The sequence below is a fragment of the Anthonomus grandis genome, chromosome 5 (genome assembly GCF_022605725.1).
Source record: "Anthonomus grandis grandis chromosome 5, icAntGran1.3, whole genome shotgun sequence".
In the NCBI taxonomy this organism is placed as follows: domain Eukaryota; kingdom Metazoa; phylum Arthropoda; class Insecta; order Coleoptera; family Curculionidae; genus Anthonomus; species Anthonomus grandis.
Window position 1 is genome coordinate 7,165,984 of NC_065550.1, and position 8,682 is coordinate 7,174,665.

The window sequence follows — 8,682 nt, forward strand, 5'->3', positions numbered from 1 at the left end:
AGCTCCCTGTAATAGACTTCGACGTGCGAGTGTTTAAAAAAGATGCTATAAGGATTTTCTTTTTCGATTTTGATTATTCTAGCATTTAGCCACTCAACCTTTTCCCTTCTTTCCAGATAAAACAGTAAGGCAAATTTGTTGACGCACTATGTATTCCTTCATTGTACACAGAGAGCTGTCGTTTGTAGTTGTTACATTTGTCGGCAGCTTCGGTAAGCTTAGTACTTTTTGCATGTCGTAACTAATAATGTCATGGGTCGCATTTGCTGTAGCGAAATCTACCTTCATTGCCTCACGTGCTTCTTTAGCTTTATTTAAATGAGCAATGTGTTCGAGATTTATTTCTTGTTTCAAAGTCTCACTCTTCTGGTTTTGTAGTTTTACTTGCTGGCTATCACATACATTGCAAGTATCTTTTATTGGAGGCTGTCTTCTTAAATTGAAATTTTCATAAAATATTTTTTTGTAGGTACTTAAACTAACAAAAGGATTATTTTCAGACAAGTATAGTAAATGCATTTTTTGGAACTGAAAGATCAGGGTTTAAGTACTTTGCATCTGATTTTTCCCTAGTGCAATGCGATATGTAGGTTGGGAACATAGCTATGTGACCAAGAACAGCATTCTTAGTAATTTCGGATATTTTATTTAAACCTCCTGATTTCTTGCCCCTTTTATCTTTAATGCAATCATAATTTAATTTTTTACTGCAGTATGAATTCTTTTTGTTGAGATTTGATATGTTTTAATGAACATTTCTCGACATACATTCTCATTTCCTAATTTACAAACTCTTGTGTAACCTCTTTTCAGACTGTTAAGAACTCGTTTTCTTTTTATTTCATTAACTTGAACTGTTGCTGCTAAAAATGCTGTTTGAACATCATAAGATCCTAAATCCCAAAATTTTTTTAAAAGTTTAGCTCGTTTTTGTTGGTCAACTTTTTCCTGACATTTCATTTTGCAGTTGCATTCAAAATCTATAAAAGCTTTTGATTCGACTCGTCTTCTTGTTACTGAATAATGTGGCAAGTTTGAGTCCTTTAATTTTTTTCGTAGTTTAAAAGTTTGCTCTGGATATTTCCTCTTTCTTCCTTTCTTTGGCCTCCTTTCACCATTTTCCTTAACACTTCGTAGCTTATCCTTTTTGCGTATTACCGCTAATGGGTAATCCTCTTCTGAATCTGAAGAGGTAGTAATAATCTGTCTTTCAGGATGTGGAATCTCTTCATCAGTTTGATCAGATGCTTCATTAATGTTTTCAAATTCCTGCAAGAGAACATTAAAATCGAAATAAGTTTTTACGCTTTTAACTACCCTTTATCTTACTACTTAAAATGTAAAACTTCAAAACTTACATCTATGTAATTTTCAGTGTCTTGAAGAATAGCCACGTTAGAAGATTAACCACAATAATTTTCATAGGAGGTATCCAAGTTATTTGCATTAATAAGATAACTTGATACCTCATAATTCTTGTCTGGCACACCATCTTGGTTTATCAAGAGTGTATCATTGCAAATAGTATCATTATTGGTAGCAACATTAAATTTGTTGGCAGACTAATCACTAGTTTTCTACAAGAAAGCATTAATTTAAAATATTATGATCAACAATCTATAGTAAAAATAATGTTATAGGATCGTCTTTCTAAATAAAGCTAATTTTATTGCACATTTAAAACGACAAAATTGGATGAGTTCCCAAAAACTCCTAAACAAATCAGGAAGACATTATCATGGTATATTTTTAATAGTTTTCGAAACCTAAGGTAAAAAATATTAAAAGTGAAATTAAGAAACTAAACGTACAAATATTTTACTTTTATTTTATATTATAATATTTTATCTGTCGTGTTTATGTAGCGACCTTAAGAACTAAATTATTTTTTTACTTACGTTTTTCTCTGTAATTTTACTTATCTCAGTTTGGTTAGGTGAAATATTTTCTTTCAAACCCCTGCTATTGCTAATGTCATTGTAGTCCAAAATGTTAATACTATTGACTGGTAAAACTTCAACTTTCTATAAAAAAGTTACAAATAACTATGTATTATATTAAATTTAAATACTACTTAATTAAACTGTTAAATTTACTTATTACTTACTTGAAAACTACTGCGGGCTAATTCCACCAACTTTTCACACCTGGTAAGATTTCTTTTCAACATTTTGATAAAAAAAATTCTAAAACCATCAATTTAGTCGTTTTGGCGCTTGGTTCCCTTTAGATAAGCGGTATCCATTTGATCAAATACCCTAACTAGGAATTAAAAAAAGCAAAAATAAAATATTTTAAAAGTTTATTCCAAAAAAAACCAATTACATGTTTTGGACGGCATGACTTCTAACTATGAAATTCAAAGAAATATCGCGTTTCTGGAAAAATACATAAGTATATATGATATAAAAATAATATACAGTGTGTCCATTTAGTGCCCCATTCCTCCATTGTGGCTGTATTTTTGAAGATCAAGCGCAAAAATTTTTCGCGCAATTTTTTTTGGAGACAGGGGGTGAAAAAGTTACATTTTAAAATCATTTGGATATATACAGGGTGTTCACAAAAGGCGTGACAAAAGAATTTTATGTTTTTTTAATGGAACATCCTATAGAATATTTGATGTTCTAATTCTGCGTAAAAATTTAATGTATTACATGTTTTCAACTTTATTCAAGTAGTTTTTGATTTTCTAGTAGTATTCGTTATAGGATAAGTGATTTTCACCTTCCCATCTTAACTTTTTTAGATCTATCTAATGACTTTGAATTTGTTTTTACATTTTAAGAAAAAAAAAGACAAGTAACAATTGCATTTTTTTAGGAATGTAAAAATCATTTTATCCTTGGACAAGTAGTTATGACTCTCTAACCAAAACCTAAAATGCAACCATCAGATATTAATTTTTTCCAGTCGTATACGAGGTATATCACAAAATATAAATTTTGCTCAAGAATAAAGTACTTTTATTTTCGACAATATCGAAAACTATAATCAGTTATCTCATTATTCGTTAAACATTTGATAACTTTTAAGTCTTAACCTCTATGTTGCATTATTTTGATGATGCATTAAAGTAGTTGATAAATAACAATTTTTTTTATTTCACAATAATTACATTGTATACAGTGCTTATAATGTTAATTATCTAACAAGGGTGTAAGTTTATCATCAATTCACTATTGCTTCAATGTATCCGTCTTCTCTCACAATACACGTTTCCGTTCTAGAAGAAAATTCCCTCAATACAGTTCTGATTAAATTCGGAGTTATAACCTGAATTGTTTCCAAATGTTCTACGTTTGTCAATAGCCTGTGTTAATAAACCTGTTCTTTTAAGTAGCCCCATAACAAAAAATCTCATGGGGTTAAATCTGGCGACCTAGCTGGCCAAAAAATATCGGAATATCTATGAATCAACCTTCTATTAAATATATTTTCAAGGTATTGCCTTACTTCCACTGTACATCGTGCATGTTGCGCCGCTCTGTTTGTATCATACCTGTTGTCGTTCTTGTCTTGGAAGATCACGAAGAAAATCATGCAACTGATTTTGTAAAAAATTAAAATATCGTTGAGAAGTCATAGATTGTTAAAAAAAAAAGGACCAATTATTTTATCCTTGTAAATGCCGCACTAAACGATAGTTTTAAAATAATATTGATCTCGAGCTTTAATCGTAAAGTGAGGAGTTGGAGTCAGTCCACTATCGAGAATTTTGCGAAGACACCGTTCCATTAAACGAAAAAATAGCTTCGTCGGAAAAAAAAATTCTAGCCAGTAAAGGATCATTTTCTAGCTCTCCTCGGATAAAAAAACAATATTCTAGTCATCTGTCGTAGTCTCCAAGTATGGATATATTGTGGTTTATACGGATGAAACTTGTTCTCTTTAATAATTATTCATATTGTGGATTTACCAATTTTATCTGGAAGCGAAGATGCTCTTTTTCGCAGAGATACTTACATTACATTAAACTTCATCTCTTCACTTGTAACGATTTTTTGACGCTTGATGCTGAATTTATTAACATCTCCACATGATTTGAATATTTCCATAATTCACATTGCTGGTATATGGTGTATATTTTCCCCTGGATGTCTGTTGTTAAATATTTCAGCTGCTTCACGATTAGTTTTATAATTATCGCCATTAACACAATTTCTATTTCTTCTTTCACACTAAAATTATCGGCATATTAACACATTTTATTTGACGTTCACTGTCAAACATTTCTTGCTATCAAGAAATAATTTCAGTGCCTCCTAGATTTCACGTAACTACAGTTGCATTGTTATTGTAGTTAAAAAAGAAAAAAAGATTTTTTATTTATTATTTTATTTATCAACTTTATTCTTGGGCAAAAATCATATTTTCTGATATACCTCGTATACGACTGGAAAAAATTAATGTCTGATGGTTGCTTTTTAGGTTTTGGACCAAGCAAAACTTTTTATAGAGATTTTTTTTTAATTAATAGTAAAAAAGTTTTCCATATGGTGCGAACTTAAGTGGCACACTGTATATTATTTGATTTTTAGTTTCTTCGTAACAGTTTGAGAAATATGATGTCATGCATGTCATCCTTTATTCAAGTAGTTTTTAAATTAGAGACAGTTGAATTTTAGTCTTTTTCAACTTTAAGAGGTTACAGAGCCATAACTACTTGACGCACTGTATAAAGTTTTCTATTAAAAGAAACATATTTTTTACTGCCAGGCTTTTTGTAAATACCTTGTAAAAACAACTTTAAAATGTAGGTTTTTTCATCCCCCGTACAGAAAAATAAAGAATTTATTTTCTTCAAAAATGTAGCTACAATGGAGGAAGGGAGTACTAAATTGACACGCTGTATATAGGCGCATATAGGAATTTTTGATATTAACAAAATGCATATTGGTAAATGTTCATTACCATGAGATGAGGGAGGCGTTAATATTAGCATAAATACCTAAGCTACTAGACTAGAAGCACTAACACGGGCGCTTGATTTTGAAGTTGCCAAGAACACAAACAAGGGCCAGGTTCGTTATTTCAGGAGAGGACGACTTTTAGGAATCGGTTAAACTAGATCACTAGAGCGAATAACAAGGGACGTAGCCGCCAGAATTGGAAGTTGTAAAAATGTGGCAAAGCAGATGACATAAGTAGACAGTGTCCATAAATGACCGAGACAGTGTCCGAGTTGGCGCTAGTTCCACTCGGAAAACTAATGAAAGTCGATTCGAAGAGGCGATTATCAATCTGTATTCAAGCCCCAGTAAATACCCTGGTCCTTTCTGCAATACCAGTATCCAATAACAGTGTTTTCGTCGAGGCATGTGTGGATGGATCCTCTGCCCTGTGCTGCTGGATACAGTGATTAGTGATCCTGATATGTCTTGGTAGTATCGCCGACGTTTTGCATTTTTCATCTGGAAAGTCTTGGATATTGGGCAACTTTTGTTTCCCCCCTAACGACAAGACTTGAATTTACCTACATATAGTGTGAATGCAAGTCAACCTATGATGGAGTTTTTCCTATCTCCATAAGCGCCGCAGTCTTGAGGGTATTCAATCCATGAATTTATAATTCTTAAATCGATAAAATGCCAGATAACTTTCACCAGCCATTTTTTGTTCGCATACAAATTCGATAATGAGATATTAGTTTCTGGAATCACACAGGTCTACCCTTCCAATACAACGATTGTAACTAGTTCAACTAACGAAATTTGGACTTTTTGGAAGATTTTCTAAAATTTTTTATTTGTTACATCGGCGTACGTTTGTTAGCGGTGCAGAACCTGATGATGCTGAGGCCATTGTAACTGATCTGTTGTCCATCCATTGGAGAATAGCCATTTATTGTCTTCTCATATAAACTCGTCGAAAAGCCCGCAACCTTTCGAGAGAACTCTGTGTCATAACTGTTCCCACTCCTAATATTTGTTGTGGCAGTAAATGATCCAGTAGATTAACTGAAGTGAAATAACAATCAAAATAAATTATGTGCCTTGGTCACAAATCTGCTGAAAGCTTCTTTAAAGCCGATCTACCTGTTCCTTAATTTTGATCGGGAGAAACAACTGGCCAAGTTTTTGCATCTTTGCAAGTGAAAAAATCTAGTACGAATTCAGAATGTATAGCCAAAAAAAATTTTTCAGTTCCATAAGATTTGGCTTGTTTTTAACATACTGTCGGAGAGTTGTGGGACCTGTCATTGAGATTATTTGATGCACAATAATTTATTTCTTAGTAAAGTAACACATTTTCTACGAACTGCATCGATGATATGTTAAACCTTCTATAGCCAAGTTAATTCTTTACTTCGTTTGAAACACTAAGGTTATTATTAACAACATGCAGAAAATTTGTCAATTTGTGCGGTCAAAAACTCAAAATACGTTCTCTGTACCTACGGTAATTGATTAGTACTGGATATTTTAATTCCCCTCACAAAATATAGTTGCAACCATTGGTGTCCAAAAATGCCCGTTAAAATATGTACTCCAGTCAATGTGCGAAACTTTTTGGCTGTTGACTTTAGAGGATTCTTTTCATTAGCCTGCATAGTATGAGTATTACTTTGTTTTGATAAATTTTCGTAAATCTCATGTGAGAAATATTCTAAAAAATAGTATAGCGGTGTCCAATACTCATGACCAGCTTGCAGTTCCAATTACGTGATCAATTATTGTGACCAATGGTAGATCGTCTTCCGACTCTTCTTCAATTATATCAGAACACGAAACTACGTCCGCCCAAATGATTCTGCAATAATTCACTGATGAACGTTGAAATATTTAGTTGTATAAGCCTAGTTATTTAAAATCAACATAGTTATTGAAATAGTTTATATTAGCCAGTTTATTCAATCCAGAATTACTATATAAAAAAATTATCTGGTTGGCTTAATTTACAAGAGCAATTTGAGTTACAAATCCTGATTTGGATATATTATGAGGTTCATAAAAGGAATACTAATCATCAAGAGTTCTTTATGGTTCCCTAATATAACAATGTTCCAGAGATGATTTTTACTATATGGTACCAAAATGATCTTAAAACTAGTCAAAAATGAGAGAGGGAGATTTACCATTCAGTGTTACCTGTGGTACTTTTTCTGCCACACCTGCTGCAGAACACCTTCATTGCGAGACTAGATCCATATGTTGATCCAAGGGACTCACCAAAAAAATACCCCATAGCTTGTCACTGAGAATACGTTTACCCCACATGATGGAAGCAGAACTGCGTATTAACGACAACTGATCTAATTCAAACAAGTCTATTGGTCGAAAACGTTCGAAAGTTTAAGCTATGACGAAAATGGAAAAGAAAAACAGGAGGGGCATAAAAACCATAGCAAAATAGCAGCGGTAAGCTAGACAACCAATAGCAACACGAGTGGAGAGTAAAGCTAAATTTCCTGGAGAGCCTAGGGGCGAGCAAGATGAAAAAGTTGACAAAGAGAGGTGACAGAATACGTTACCAGTCAGGATTCGTATTCACCTCGTATGCCTATTTTGAAATCTTAAGACTTTGGAGCTAAAAGAGACCGGTTATTCGTAAAACCAGTAGCAATCTGGAGAGGTATATTCAACACTATTGTGCCTAGGAAATAGGTAGAAAAGTCTCACCCCAACTTACATAGCGAGAGTGTAAAGATACATATTATAAAGAAATAGATACTCTCCTCCTGAAAAGATCTCCACATAGTGGTTTAAAGGGAGCAGGCAAAGAAAAGGAGTTTCAAAACAAAAGAAGTAATTGAATGAATAGAGTTGCTTATTTCAAAAACCTGGGCAGTATCAAGTGAAAAAAGCGAGCTGCAATTATTTTTTTAAAGTTTTGATTTTTATTTCAAGTTTAACAGAATCCCTGGGCATAAGTTCTAGATTCTAGTATGCTTATTACGCAACCAATTCCCACTCTGTTTATTTCGGAATTAATAAAGGGAACTTATTTTGGCCACTTCATACTAGATTTTTAGCTAAAGCTGTACTACTTGACTAAAATAATTATTATAAAAGTTTACACACCCTGGGGCGCAGTTATTTGGTATCTTTTTATAATCCCAATTTCTTATATACAATTTTTACACCCAAAAAATTTGTTAGTACTAAGTAAGTTTTAATCTTCCGGCTTTTAAATCCATCAATGTACTTTTAAATCAGTTTATATAGGATGACAATACTACAGACAAAAAAATGCGTCAGTATTGCCGCCCTGCATCAAATATTGTACATTCTCGTTTGGATTGCTTCGTGAAAATATTGTTACTATTTGGCAAATTTTAAAAGAAATCTTTATATTCCGCACTTTTCACACTGTATATCCACTCCTAGTTAGTATTTTAATGAAAAATGAACTTTTTTTCAATAAACTTGTATTATTATCGTAATTATTGTTATACTGTGGATAAATGACCTGTTAGTAGTTAGAGCATTTTAACAAAAAATATTACAATGCAATATCATGGGCGTCTGCGATTATTTGGCGCTCTAGATTTACTTTTTAAGCCAAAACAAATGTTTTATTTTTACACTGTGTTATATTTTTATTTAAACATTTTTCAGTTTATTAATAGCACTTTTTGGAAATGTTACCGAGTCGTGCAAAACAAAATGTTGCCTAAATATCTTAATACTCCCTAAAAGTGCTAATCGCTTAAAACCCCAACCCGTTAACAGTGCTGGA